The sequence below is a fragment of the Pleurodeles waltl genome, chromosome 5, assembly GCF_031143425.1.
Source record: "Pleurodeles waltl isolate 20211129_DDA chromosome 5, aPleWal1.hap1.20221129, whole genome shotgun sequence".
In the NCBI taxonomy this organism is placed as follows: Eukaryota; Metazoa; Chordata; class Amphibia; order Caudata; family Salamandridae; genus Pleurodeles; species Pleurodeles waltl.
Window position 1 is genome coordinate 679,080,387 of NC_090444.1, and position 15,130 is coordinate 679,095,516.

The 15,130-nt window shown below is 43.8% G+C and overlaps 2 protein-coding genes across 6 annotated transcripts in view; one reads left to right on the forward strand and one right to left on the reverse strand.

The window, feature by feature from the left end:
- The window catches only part of COL10A1 (collagen type X alpha 1 chain), a 167,128-nt gene extending 158,219 nt beyond the window's left edge, over window positions 1-8,909 (reverse strand). The window contains exon 1 of the mRNA XM_069234554.1: window positions 8,732-8,909. The gene's annotated coding sequence lies outside the window, so the exon portion shown is untranslated. The remainder of the gene's footprint in view (window positions 1-8,731) is intronic.
- NT5DC1 (5'-nucleotidase domain containing 1) overlaps window positions 1-15,130 on the forward strand; it is a 999,625-nt gene that overhangs the window by 410,916 nt on the left and 573,579 nt on the right. The window lies entirely within an intron of this gene.

A 15,130-nucleotide genomic window follows, 5' to 3' on the forward strand; every position in this document is an offset into this window, starting at 1 on the left:
TATTATTAGAAACGTGTAGCCTGATCAACGCTACCCCTCTCAGTCGCTGCCAAGAGTTATATTACAAGTACTAGTGCATTGTGATCACTGTCTCCTCTATTGAGTATCATCATGTCTTTAATGTATGGCCAAACTTTTATGTCTGCCAAGATATAATCAATATGGCCAGTTCCTGAGGACCTATTAAAAGTATGTTTCCCTTCATTATCAGATGGGGTCCTACCATTTGTTGCCTGCAAGCCCTGGTTCAATACTAAAGCATTAATTTGCAGTGCCAAAGCAGTCCACTTCCTAATAGGTGGTATACCCAGGGGAGGGATCGACCAAGCAACATCCTCATCCTGTGTTAGAGGAACTGGACAAGCATCCAGTGGTTTAAACTGACAATTAAAGTCCCCACACACAGTCTTGAATGCTCCCTCCGGTATGTTACTCATATGTGTGTTCAATAATTCAACAGTCAATAATTCACTGCTAGTTCCCCCAGGCCTGATATAAACATTATAAGTGTATACACAAATTGATTGAAAGGTTAGCAAGATACAAAGAATATCCATTGAAGGGACCATTATTTCTTTGGCGTTACAATTAAGAGTGGTGCTAACCCAAGTCACTAGGCCCCCCAAAGGTCTACCTCTCCCAACTATGACAGCTAGCTTACTAAAAGTAGTATAGCCAGATCAATGAAGGAAGCCTTGTGAACAGGTTTCCTGGAAGAGACAGATTTGTCTCATTCAAGATGCTTGGCTTTGTTACACAACCCTGCGACATTCCATGATACTATTCTAATTGGATATAAGAGAAATGTGTTTCCAAGATTGGCGAGGAGGACCAAAAGATGGCTTGCCAACACTGAATCATTAAATGTACAGACATCTGGAGTGACAGGCCCCTAGTGAGAATTCAATATTAGACCACTAGTGATACGCTGCTCACCCTCTCCCTGGATCAGAATTATATCAGATTGGAGAAATCTAGGTTGTAACAACCCACTATTGTCACCCAGCCATTATGACAGATGGTCGAATTTGATGTTGCCACCCTACGCCCAGTTTCCAGACCAGAATTACAAATCTTGCTATCAACAGGCTTTATGACATTAAGTCAGTCTACCCCATCAAAACGGTTATGTACGGGGATTACCAAAATGCCTGTATGACCAGTGTACTCATTATGGTTCCCCACCATGCCCCTACCCAACTGAGGGCACCTATTATGGGACATCAGAGTTTGCCTCTGAACCTGTTCAGGCTTATAAATGTACCCCAGTGGAAGGGGCTCAATAGAAGTTTCAGCACTAAAACCCCGAGTAAATCTAAAAGGCAAATTCTGCACCAACCTAGGAGATCTGAAGTTTGTCACCACACAATCACCCTGCCGATCTACCGGCCTTGGCCACAGCCAACCCATCCTGCGTGTTAGAAGGATGTCATTCGCCATGCTAAGAGGAAAGTCCTGTACCGAACCAGCCAATTTAGACACTTGTTGGTAAGTTCTTAAGTTCTTCCTTGCTGTCTCTCTGCGCCTGCTGTAAACGGGGCACGCCCGCTAATACCAACACATAAGGAGAACATACAGGTGGAAGGCTTATTGCAGGTTGCTTCTGGAAGATCTCAGGCGACTTAGTTATGGATGTGTTAAACCCACTCTCCCTCTTGGGGAATTTAAACCACCCCCAGGTTTGGGTACAACAGAAGCAGTGTATTTTAAACAATTTTGGTTTATATGTCCATCAGGAATCGGTGCAGCAGAAGAGCACCCGATGTCTTTGGCGACAAGCTGCGAATCACTGGTTGATTGAATTGCAGAGTACTGTATGTTTTCAGACTTTAGGCCCCCTGGGGCCAGGACAGTAGAGATTAAAAGGTTATTCTCTGTTAGATTCAGTTCAGTAATTCTCTTCTCAACCACTGCCAACTGGGTCAAAATCGGGGCGAGTTCGGCCACCAAAACTTCTTTAACCCTCGTTATATATGTCTCCATCAAGTCACTAATCCAGTTTGGAGTGGACCAGGCCTCCTTCCGAGGTAAGACATCATTATCCCCAGAAACTGGCTTTGAGGCTTCACTTTGAGAGTCCGGGGTAGAAATTGTATTTGCCTGGAGGCACCCTCTCAGTTGTTTAAGATGTTTGTGATTAATAGGATTTTTAATAGCAATCTTTGGACGTGCTCTAGTAGCATCTGCAAATAAGGTATCAGTACAAGGGCCAGGGGTTTGAGCCCACAAAACAGTTTGATCCATCGCTTCTTCTACTGTCATGGCACTAGAGTGGGCTTGGGGAGAAAGGCTGCCTTTGGATGAATTCGCCCCTGCCCCCAGGGACAGCCTTCTTTCAGTTAAAGCAACTTCAGGGGCAATAATTCCCACAGCACGCTCCAACATCTTGTTAATAGTTGTTACAGGAGGAGGGGTTGCAGCAGTGCCGGTACATTTCCTCTTGCCCATGTCACCAACTAGTAAACTAGGGTCAAGTACTTAATACAATACTTGTCCTTTAAAGGAGTAATGTCAAGTGGCAGAGTAAATGTGAAACAGTTTGATGACGCTAAAGGACCATTTGAATGGCTGAAAGGCAGGAGGAGGCATTAAACATAAGACACATGGCAAAAGGGGGAAAAAAGGTCCTTGCTTACCCCTTAAGATGTAAATACTGGAGCCGTTAGAAGGTGGGCCCAGCCCAACCTCGTCTGGCACAGGCACGCACCCAGGCTCATCCCGCGCAGCAGGTCCCAATAAGTGCCGTCTGGCATGAGGAATGGTGTGGCAGGTCTCCCCACATGTGAAGGATCCTGGGGGTTTGAGTTCTGCCCCAACTGCAGTAGTGTCCCACACAACGAGAGTAGCAGATCCTAATAAGCGCCTCCAGGTGCAAGGAATGATGTGTCGGGCCTCCCCACCTGTGAGGGATCCCGGGGGCTGAGTTCTGCCCCACACTGCAGCAGTGTCCAGCACACTGAGAGTAGCGGGTCCCAATAAGTGCCTTCGGGCACGAGGAACACATGGCAGGTCCCCATGTCTGTGATGGATCCTGGGGGTTTGTGTCCTGCCCCCAACTGCAGCAGCGCCCCTAAAATTAAGGAGCAATTCTCTGCCTCTCCAGTTCCTCCAGTGTTCCAGAGTGGATGGAGCCCTCCGTGGCTTCTAGGAAAGCAACCCAGAAGCAGGCCTGGGGGAGTCTCAGGATGAACCCACAGGTGGCCAGGTAACAGCAGCAGCAGCAAATCACCACTGCCAAGTAAAGTGATTTATATTAAATTGTCCTTTTTCTATGTTCACTGTTCCAAGTCTGGTGTTTTGAACTAAGACAGGCTGTAATTTTAAGCAGTACTTGTAGTCCTTAATTAACCCAGCAGCTGGCACTAGCAGTACTGAGTGCTGACAGCAGGTTAAGAACTGTAAACTGTAAGCTGTCCATGCCGAGATCCCACTAATAGTTGCCCCCCCCCCCAGGTGCGTCAGTTGGTCCCAAGACGCTGACGGGTGGCAGCTGAGTGCATTAAAAGGTTCAGCGCTGTCAGCGGCAGCAGGACCCCCCCCCCCCCATGGGACACGCCTCGGCTCACCACCACTTAAGTTGGCTCGCCAACCTCTCAGCACCGTATTCTCAGGCTTACCTAGCTCCTCACTGTGCCTGCTCGGGGTGGACACCCCGGGGAAGGGCGCTGGGCCTCTGGATCGTCAAAGCACCGGGAGCACCCACGGCAAACGCAGAAAGACCTGCTGCCACCAAAGCTGTTTCTAAATGTTTCTGGATGTCATAATTGCAGAACCTGCTCAACTGCAGGAGGACGGGACAAGACCCGCTGCTGGTGCAGAATTTGCCTCCCCTATTACATAGCAGCCGTAGGGCTGTAAGTAACTTGCAGTTACCTTTGATGCATGAAGCACTTGTTTTGTAGTCGGGTCCCACATTTAACAATACATATTTGCAGCAATTTTTACTGGTATGAACCATAAACAAATCATAGGTGCACCTTGCATATTGATCATTTGATTGCAGTTTTCTCCTTCTCTTTTCCTCTTCTGCTTATTTAGCTTTCAATGCTATGAGTGCTGCTCAGTTTGCTTTAGCAGCACCACGAACCTCATGAATTTGTCATTTTGGTGTATGAAGAGAGAAGTCCTGTGAGAAAAATTGACATTTTAAATTGATTTTGTCAGAATTTTCTTGTGCACTACAGAGGAAACAAGATAGTTAGGATTAAGAACTGATGCGCCTGGCTATAGTGGCCCTGATGAAATATGAAACAAAACCTCCTTACATTTTCAAAAATATCAAAGCCCACTTATAATACTGGAAGACACTCCACAACCGTCCTGTGATACTGTTCTAGATGTTTAATCATCATCATGGATCGCTTACCTGTCCGTACCTAACAGTAATTAAGTTATGTAGTGCATGCTATATAAAATAATACTAAAAATAATGATCACACAGGTTTTTCTACAGTACTTATGCACACAATTGTTTTTAACTATAATTATAAATTGGTAAATACTTGCATTGTTGAAGATTTGTGTAAACGAGATGCACATTGCTGCTTTCCAACAAATGTTGGCTTTGTGGCCTCAGCAGGAACATGGCTTTTGTTGATGGGTTGGTGTTCCTTGTAGCACCCGGCACCAGGCGGAGTAGGAATGCTTCATTACAGAGGCTCGTTTGGTACAAATGTTGTTACAAGTTTTGGTGCAGATGTGCAAAGGGTATCTGATTTACTCATATAGTGAACCCAAGGATGAAACAGATGTAAGCGTATGAAAGAGGTTGGCTACCTACCTTCCAGTCATTATGGGCACTGTCTCCAGTCCTGAGATGTAAATCATTGATTTCAGGTGCGTTAGTATAATTGGTTCAGTGGTAACAAAAGAAGACTACAACGCCCAGAATTAATTAAGCTAGCTCACAAACACTGTTCTGGAGATTTTGAAATATAAGAACCGGCTTCCTAAAAGATATTTGTACCAATTCTAAAGGCACAAGGGGTTGATTTGTGAAATGTTCCTTACAGAAGGGTGGTTTTGAGATCTTACATCAGAGCACCCTGCAAAACCGTTGCCGCTCACATTAAGTACTTTACAATAATTGAATCATTGCAAATCCAAGGTAAAAGTATTTTAGCAGTACAATCATTGGTTATGTTTTCACCTCTGAAAGATGTAATAGTGCAATAGTTATTTCTAGGTGTGGGTTGACAGCAGGGCTGCTTGTTTGACCTTTTGTTTACAATATACATAAATTTGGCTTTGGATCAGCTCCCTTCAACCACTGACTTATTTGGGTCAGCCACTGCCTTGAGTCATTATCATTCACATCTTAAGATCAGCCCAGAGGAGTAAATCTCTTTCGCAGTCTGCTAGGTGGCTTATCCTGCCTCCTGTGGAGTGCTTGCATTGCAATACATGAGGAACTATTTTACACCTAATAAGTGTGATTTACCATCACACTTTTGCCATATTCGGTTCTGTATCTCATTCATTGTGTACAAACAGAAAACGACCTTTTTATTGACTGCAGCATGCAGGCATTTTTCAATGCTTTTGTCCAGACACGACTGTGAGCCTAATGCTAACACAGCCTACTAATTGCTTGTTTAATCACACCAACACCTATACTAAATCACCACCAATATTACCTGCCTTTACTATGACAGTATAACACCACCACCAATAGCACACATCACCAATTCCACTAGCAAGACAATGTCACCAATACTCCACCAGCGTCACCACCACCAGCAATATGACCTACACCATTGCCACCAATACTACCAGGAGCAATACCACTATCAATATCACTAACAATAACACCAATCCCACCACCGCATCACAAAAATCAGTACTACCTCCAATACCATCAACAATAGACACCACCTACACCAGCACCTCTACCAATACGAACAACACTAATACATTATCACCAGTCCCACCAAAATAAAAGCGTTAACACCATCTCCAATTTCACTGTCACTAGTATCTTACAACACCAGTACCACTCTACTACCAATACCACAGAGCCAATACCACTGCAATATCACACCACCAATATCACATTACCACACAATACCAATAGCACCAATTACATCAATATCATGAACACTACAACCATTACCACTACCAATACCAACAACTCAAGCAATTCCACCTTCACCAATACCACCTCCAAAACAAACACCACCAGTACCATCAACATTAGATACCAACAATACCACCCCCTAAACCTCCATCGCCAATATCATGACAAATGCCACCACAAATAACAATATTATCACCACACCACCTCCAATAACACTGTCATCAATATCACACAATACCAGTACCACATTACTACGAACACCACCAACCCCAATAAGACCACCACAGAACTAATTCCACCACAGTATCACACTACCAACAATAGCATACTACCACCAATAACAACAGTACCATGATCGCTACAAATAGAACCACGCCCAATACCAGCAACTTCATTGATACCACCATCAATTCCACCTATACAACTACCAATACATCACCACCACTTCTGTGGGCACAAAATGCACCACAACCATCACCACCAAAACCACTGTGAATAACACCAGTGCGACGACGACCACCACCTCCACCAACACTACTGCCAATATGATACAAACAGTAATACCATACCACCAACACTACAGATATCATCAGTGCCACCAATGCCATCACTACAGTACCAACACACCACCACCAATATTACACCACCACTAATACCACACCACCAACACCAACCTTACCACACCTGAGCATTGGCAAACCCAAAAGGTCTGGCTTTAAAGTGTTATGCCACAGGAATATAGTTTTGGCTGGCCTTCGTTTGCATGCTGCGTCATATTAAACCAAGGCCCATTGACTTCCACATCCTGCTGACTTAAGAGGAATCTGAGGTCCAAGAATGTGTCATCACTGCCAATGCAGCCCCAAAGAAATTAAACACAGAAGAAGATTCATAAAAAGCTTCCCCCCCCCCAAATTTGGAATAGCATGTGTCTATCTTAAGAGATCAGCGATCAGCGTAACTACCTCATGTTAAGTAAAGCCCTAGCTATTTATGTATGTCTTTACCACACCAGTGACTGAACGGGGACCACACCCCTTCCCGGGGACCGGACCTCACTTACCAACATTTGCTTTCCAAGCTCAGATGTCTTAGATATTTTTCCTGGAAGAATTTATTAGCTATTCTCACTCACAATTCCTAACGGAATCGCAGACGAGTGGCTGGAATGCAGCATGTTTTAACTGTGCAAACCTCCTTAAATAGTTCTAATGTGGGGGTGCCAATTTTCTAATTCAGACAGACCTGCACAACATGCTGCTGTTAGATCGCCAAGCTTCCATTTGTATGTCTTATCCCTTACCAAGTTTAATCATGGAACGCTCTAGCAAGTGATGAAAAGGTATAAATACGCTGTATAACTACCCATTGTTCATAACTCTGACGGGTTGTTAGTAATGCTTTGATACTGTATTACTCAAATATAGTAGCACCAGGTTACATCATGAAAACAGTATCACACATTACCTCCAAGAAAAGACTTGTGATAAGTACAAGCTCATAAGTGAGAACAAATCTTGCCGTAACATTTTAACCACAAACTGGTCCTCATTTATGGGCCAGGAAGTAACGTTCAGAGGTACTAACTACACCTTTCATTCGTGGTAAACTTATTACCACAAGTTGGACACTTCCTTCCTTCCAACGTTTTTTGATAGTTTACTACTTTATCTACCAGAATAAAGTACATTAAAAAGCATTTTATTAAAAAGACGATATAAACAAATCAAAGGTCCCTAACCCTCCTCGTGACATTCATAGAGGAATGCCTTCCCATTCCCCGCTCTCTCTTGCCTCTGCTATTTTTTGAGCCAGTGCATTTTAGTTCGTTACATAACTAGCTTCGCACTGGGACTCCGATGTAATTGGAAGCCAAACTGTTGAGCTGATATTCATTGCTGCGTCTGTGTACCTTGCAGGCGCGATACAAATCTTTTTTCCACGTTTTGCGAGCATTGACATCTCCAGATGCAGTGCCAAGGTCTACATAGAGCACGTTTGCTTTGCAACGTAGAATTAAAATCCTGCAGGCGAATTTGTGTGAAATTCACAAATTTTGCACCTGATGAAGTTGGGAAACTTATGAACTTCACAATGCTTTCCTGGCAGGAGCAATTTCCGGAAACAAAATATTGCAGAATACTTCTATGCAAAACATTTTTTTTACAATTTTTATGCTATAATCTTTTGAAACTACTGCTTTGTGCAACTTTATTGCCACATTTTTTTAAGTTTGACAGCATTGTGAAATGTACATATTAAATAAAAGTTAACTATATGCAGACACAGCCTTTCAGTTTCACACACCTCTGCTCTAACTTTAGAAGAGATGTGTATTCACACACACAAACACCCAATACATATTCTTCATGTATCTTAAGTTCATATTTTTTAAAAGAGCCAAACTAAATAATAATGAACGATTCTCGTGTGCTGAGATGTTCTGCGTTTTTGTTATTAAAATGCCTTTGTGTTTTTACAATTATATTTGTTGAAGTTAAAAAAAATATATATTTAAAAGTTGTCACAGGTGTCCTGCAATTTCCAGACAGCATCGGACTACAAAAACCTTCTGCTCTTACCACACGGTTGGTTGTATGTTTGCCACATCTCCGTGAATGTTGCCACATCTCCACGAATAAGCTAGCGTCCTACCTTTCACGGGTGGAAGATGTTCTGTGATGTTCCTGGTGCTCCCAGCCCTGTCAGTCACTGAAAGTGGAAGACGCTGTCCGCGGCGCCCCGCGCTGCTGCCGGAATCCGCGGGAGCCGGCTGCCGGCATTTGCAGATGCTTTGAACAGAGCAGGTCTGGCTGAGCACCGGCTTTTAATAGCTTTGGGACCTTTTAAACAAAACTTTGCTGAATCATAGGCTGGCTACCGAACGATGGGCTGCCCTCTGATTCATTTCCAGCACAGGATCAGTTTTTTTTGTTTTCCAGCAGTAAGTGAAGGCTGGGGAGATGGAAGGGGGTTTTCATTCATCTGATCCCCAGTGCTAACTTAGTGAAGGTACCACATTTGTTTTGGCAGCATCTGCACACGATCGGATTAGTCTGGCTCTAGCGGTGGATTCCTCAGTGTTTCTAATTAATAAATCACTGTAATTTATTTACGTTAAATGAAAAATGTAATTTGGCCAACCGTTTTGGGTCTTTCGTGTTTATTGGTCTACAGATGCTTACAAAATAAGTACCAGACTGGTTTGTAGATTAGTCTGTCAAAACTGAGCTGACTGTGGTCGGCGAGCAGCTCCTTCAGCTGTGGCTGGCCTTACACTCGTGTCATCGTTTTACTTTGTCTCCCCATTCGTCTTGTCTTGGAGCAACATGGTTGTTAAAATAATTCAAACACACTATTGATTAAATGGCTAAGGAAAGCCAGTTCAGATCTCGACATAAAACGTGGCTATTCAGTCTTTAACATCATGCTATTATTGTGCCTTGTAATCTGTTTCTATCTCCGCGACGCCTTGTTTTGGTATCTGGGCGCTTCATACATTTAATTTGATTTTAATTAATCTTTCTTAAGATAATTTTGTTATATTTTTGGAAAAAAGCTCAATTTTAGTTTGAGCCTCCTAGAAATCCATTAATCCAAGTCACAAACGTTTCTTTCAGAGTCGGTATGTTTTACTTCTGACATAGACATGACTTACTCCCAAACGTAGATGAGTAGACATACATAGATCATTTTTCTGCTTAGGGCCTAAAGTTCTTCCCTCTTTGGTGCAAGGTATGTGGGCGTATACCCAAAAGAGAAGGTCCAAAAATTATAAAGAACTCAGAAAAGAAGGCATACGTAGCTCACAAATATCTGTAACTTATAGCTCTTTGCTGATCCACATAAAAATGAGTCTCCACGTTTTTTTAATCTTTTGGATTGCGTGGTATGTGAAAACCATAATTGTGCCATGCAGAAAGTCCAGAAATTAATTTCACTTCTGTTTCTTGTTCTAGTCATAGCATTGTAGCGGGATTCTGAGTGGCATTAAATAGACAAGAAAGTCAAGCCAGTTGTCTATGATGTCACAGAAAATGTTTCTTGCTATTGTTTAGAATTTTCAATTCTATTAAGGACACGGAGGCAATGATTATGCTTCTCTTTCTACGCTTTAATATAACTCAGCAGCCAACAGGAAGATATTTCTAAAAAAAACTACAAATCTCATGAACCCAACATAGTTTCAGAACAACCATAGAGTCCAGCCCTGTAAAACCTTCCTGACGCAAAGTCTCTTCCTCTTTCTTTGCACATAGACATAGTTACTGCACTAATGCCGAAGAGTCACAAATAAACCTGGAGTCCTGAAAAGAAGAACGACCAACATCTGAACCAGAAACGACGAACATCCAGTCAACAATGAGGGAGGAGCAGAAGAATCCCAGAGGAAATCCAGGTGATGGAATCCGAATCATTTATCCTCTTGACCTAGGACAGATAAAATAACGAGCCATAAACAGTGTCTTTTATATAATAAGGCAGATAAAATCAAACTTTTATTTTTATAACAATACAATAGGGTAGGAAAGTAATATCATTATTGCTCTAAAATCACATCAACAATATGCAATACAAAGAATAAATAAATCAGGATAACGTGAAAGTCGAAACAATAATCATGGGTGGGATAATCCTCGCCTCCTTGTCCTTAATAGAATTGAAAATGTTAAACGCAATAGCTAGAATTTTTTTTATTCTCTGTCAGGACCAGAGGCTAAGGTTATGCTAGTTGTTAAAGTCCTGCCATAACAACTGATGACACATCTAAAATAGGTTTATAATAAAACCTCTTAAAAGTGGAATCAGAGGACCAGTCTTCTGCGTTCAAGATATCTTCTAAACGCGAACCAAGAGCAACCCCTCATGGAATGCGCTCCAAATTTGGAAGTATAAATACCTGCTTCAGCCAAAATCCATTTCACCCATCTGGCAAGGGTAGCTGAAGAAACAGGTTTAAATGGCTTTTGGAGTGAAATAAGCAGCTGGCCCAACATGTCAGACTGGAATTCAGAAGTACTTACCTCATAATCTTTTATGCATTGGACAACGCAAAGTTTGCTATTATCCGGAAATGCTGGGTAGGATATCAACCTGGTGTTGCACTTAGTTCTTCTAGAGATGACAAACGAAACACCTTCAGGAGAAAAACGCCTCCCTGCTAAATCTAAAGCCTTAACGTCAGAAACACGTTTACAAGAAAAGAGACAAAGCAGAATGGTAAACTGGGCAGAAAGTTGCTTCCTGGAAAGGTATTTATTGGAAGGCCAGGAGTCTAAAAACCTTAAAACAATGTTAACATCCCGGAGCTCAGAATACTTGGGTAGAGGGGCGTTTAACAACCTAATGCCCCGAATCAGCTTACAAACAACAGGTAACTGGCCAACAGGTCTACCATCAATAAAGACATGGCTGGCAGAAATGGCAGAATGGAAATTGTTGATAGAAATATAAGCCATCCCAGAGGCGGCTAAAGATGCCAAAAAATTCAATATCATAGTGCAATCCGCCTTAAAGGGATATGAACCCTGTGAAGAACACCAACTACATCAGCGTCTCCACGCTGAGGCGTAGCGTTTGTGTGTGTTGGGGGCCCCAGATTGATTGATGAATTCCTGAGGTTTGTTACAAAGGCCTGGGAAACTCCAGTTTTGCCTGAAAGACGCCAGGCTAGAAGGGACAGTTGGCCTGATAGGATCAAGGGGTGAGGAGAACCCACTGGATCCAGAAGGAGGTTCCAACGCCAGGGCAAGAGGCTGGGAAGAGCACAGGCTAATTCCAAAATGATGGGAAACCAAGGCTGGGCACTCCAATAAGGGGAGATCAAAACCATATCCGCTTCTTGTCTCTGAAGCTGAGCTAGGACCCTGGGAATCATTGCAAAAGGGGGAAATGCATAAGAGAGGAACGGAGTCCAATCCTGGAGGAAAGCGTCCGTTGCCCTCGCTCCTGGATTCGGACGCCAGCTGAAGTACGTCAGGAGTTAGACTTCAGACGGGAAGCAAAGAGGTTGATTGTGCACAGACCCCACATCCTCATGATAGACCGGAAGACACGTGGGTATAACCTCCAATCGCTGTAATCTGTCAAATGACGGGAGTACCAATCCGCGATCACATTTCGTTGACCTGGGAGGTACTCCGCTTTAACTGAAATGTGATTGTGAAGACAGTAATGCCAAAAGTCTTTGGCAATCTCGGTCAGTAAAGCAGAACGGGTTCCCCCCAGCTTGTTCACGTAACGAACCGCTGAAACATTGTCCATCCTGAGAAGAATGCAACATTTCGCTAAGCCCATGGTGAAACTGCAAATTGCAAAGGAGCCCGCAAGTAGTTCCAGGCAATTGATATGCAGGGATAGTTGCTGCTGGGACCAGCGACCTCCAGTAGATAAATGGCCACAACAAGCCCTCCAACCCCACAGGCTGGCATCCGCCTCTATGATCAGGTCCGGGGAGCAGGGAAAAATGGCTCTCCCATTCCATGCTTCCATGTGGAATAACCACCAAGATATTTCCATCTTCCCCTCCTCCGAGAGAGGGACTCCCTGAGAGTAAGCTAGGCCCTTTATCAGGTGCATGATCTTGAGGCGTTGAAGGGACCTGTAATGCAGGGGTCCTGGGAAGATTGCTTGAATAGAGGAGGCCAGCAACCCCACCAGACGAGCTAGGGACCTCAAGGATATAGTCGTCTTGGACAAGGCTAACCTCAATTCTCTCTTGATATTCTTCACTTTGTTGGAGGAAGAATGAACTGAGCTGAGGGAGAGTCCACCAGGAAACCTAGGAACTCTATGGATTGAGAAGGGATTAGAATGGACTTTTGGACGTTGATGAGAAAGCCTAAGTCTTGAAGAAGAACAATCGCCCATTCCAAGTGGATCATAACCGTCTAGGGAGATTGGGACATAGTTATAATGTCGTCCAGATAAATGATCAGATGAACGCCCCTGATTCTCAGGTATTCTACCACCGGCCTCATCAGCTTCATGAAACACCACGGGGCTGACTCAGGCCAAAGTGAAGAACCTTGAATTCGTAGACCTTTCCCTCCCAATGAAACTGGAGGAAACGTAGGTGGGGAGGGAAGATGGGAACGGAAAGATAAACATTTTTCAGATCCAGACGGACCATCCAATCTCCAGTCCGGAGGATGTCCCGTAATAAATGAATGCCCTTCATTTTGAAATGACAATACAGAATCCACTGGTTGAATTCCTTTAGATTGAGGACTAACCTTGAACCGCCACCCTTCTGGTCTACCAGAAAAATGGGGCTCACGAAACCTTGGGGGTGTAACTCTGCTTCCCCTATCGCATCTTTGGACAGAAGGGTCAGAATTTCTTCTTGAATGATTCTCTGATCTGAGTGAGAAAAATACAGAGTGCTTGGAAAAGGAAGCTGAAGAGGAGATTGAAAGAACTCTATCTTGAATCCCGGAACTGATTCTAGTACCCACGGGTCGTTTGACATTTTTTTGCCAATTGTGAAAGAAATATTGAGTGCGACCCCCTAAGGAAACCTCTTCCCACAGAATAATTCTCACCTGCAAAGGAGGAATCCTGGATGGCGGCAGTTGAACCTCTCTACCTTCCTCTACGGAAACTGCCTTTAAAGGAAAGTCTAGATGGATAGAAGGAGGAGGCTTGGTCCTGATAGCCACCTGTGCCTGTGTGACCCTGGAAGCTGTCTCCGGAAGGATTTTGATAACAGCAGCCGAACAGTCGCCCCCTGAAGCGTTCGGCCCGGGAAAAAAGAGGGCGCAGTGCTCTTTTGATGGAGCCTTGAGCCTTGTCCAAACTAGAAAAGGTGGCAACGAATTTAGAGAGTTCCTTGAGAAAAGGGGCTCCAAATAAAAGGCCTTGAGCTGCAGGACCCACTTCAGAGGAAGCTAGATCAGCCAATTTAGGGTCCATCTTCATGAGAATAGAACGACGGCGTTCCTTAGAAATTGCACGATTAGTATTGCCCAAAAGACATATCGCTCGTTGAGACCATCCGATAAGCGTATCCGTATCTATAGGAGTGTTGGATTCTTTAGCCTGAAAGGCAAATTCCAGGATCTTAGTCAGAGGACCTGACAAGTCCAAGAGCTTGTCCTGACAGGATTTCCACGCTCTATCGATACCCTTCTTAGGGTCCTTAGCATATTTCTTCAGGTATGGATGGGTCTATCTCGGGAGTCTCGGCCACCTTGTCGGATCTGGGGCATTCAGAGCGCAAACGGGCGTGAACCTCCTTGTCGAACTCTTGTCTAATGTTGACTTTTACATAATCAGTGACCTCAGGAGGGGGAAACCAAGCCGTAGATCTGGGGTGTATAATCTCACCTGGTTCAAAGGTTAACAGTTTTGCTTGCTTAGGGTTGGAGATATGATGGGATTTTGCCTTATGCTTGCGTGGTGGACGTGCATCAGTTTTAGACGATCCTCGGGAAGAGGAAGTGTCGGAGTCATCAGATAACTCTTAAGAGCGGGGTTCAGAAGGCATACTGTAGGGGTGCTCAGTGGCCAAAGAAGCCGCAAGTTTCTCGAAAGCTTCAGAGTGGATTTCTTTAGACGGCAAAGTCGTAGACTCCTCACCAAGGCCCCCGGCAGGGGGAAGCCAGCCTTGTTGCTGAGCAAACCCATAAAGGTGGTGTTTTAACAGGGTAATAACTTTAGCCAAAGCATCATTAACGGTTTGGCGCACGCCTGCGTCCAACGCTTGAACAAGATCCTGTTATAAGGATCCGAAAGAAGTTTCTTCAAAATAGTAATTTTCATCCCCCTCTTGATATTCTTCATACATGATTTGATATAATGACGGGTAACCCAGAGAAGACAGAAAAAAAGTTATATAAGTAATATAGATAATGCTGATCACCACAGTGACCAAGGGGGAGATTAAAGGGGGAACTGTAATTCTGACCCAAACTGCAGAAATAAAAAATAAAGAGTGGAGGGAGCACTTATGCAGCTTTAGGCCTTGTTATAATATTACAACCCTTAAGAGGATTTTCGACAGGGCGTTCAGGGAAGCACAGAGAAGGAAACCCTGTAATATTGAAACAGGAC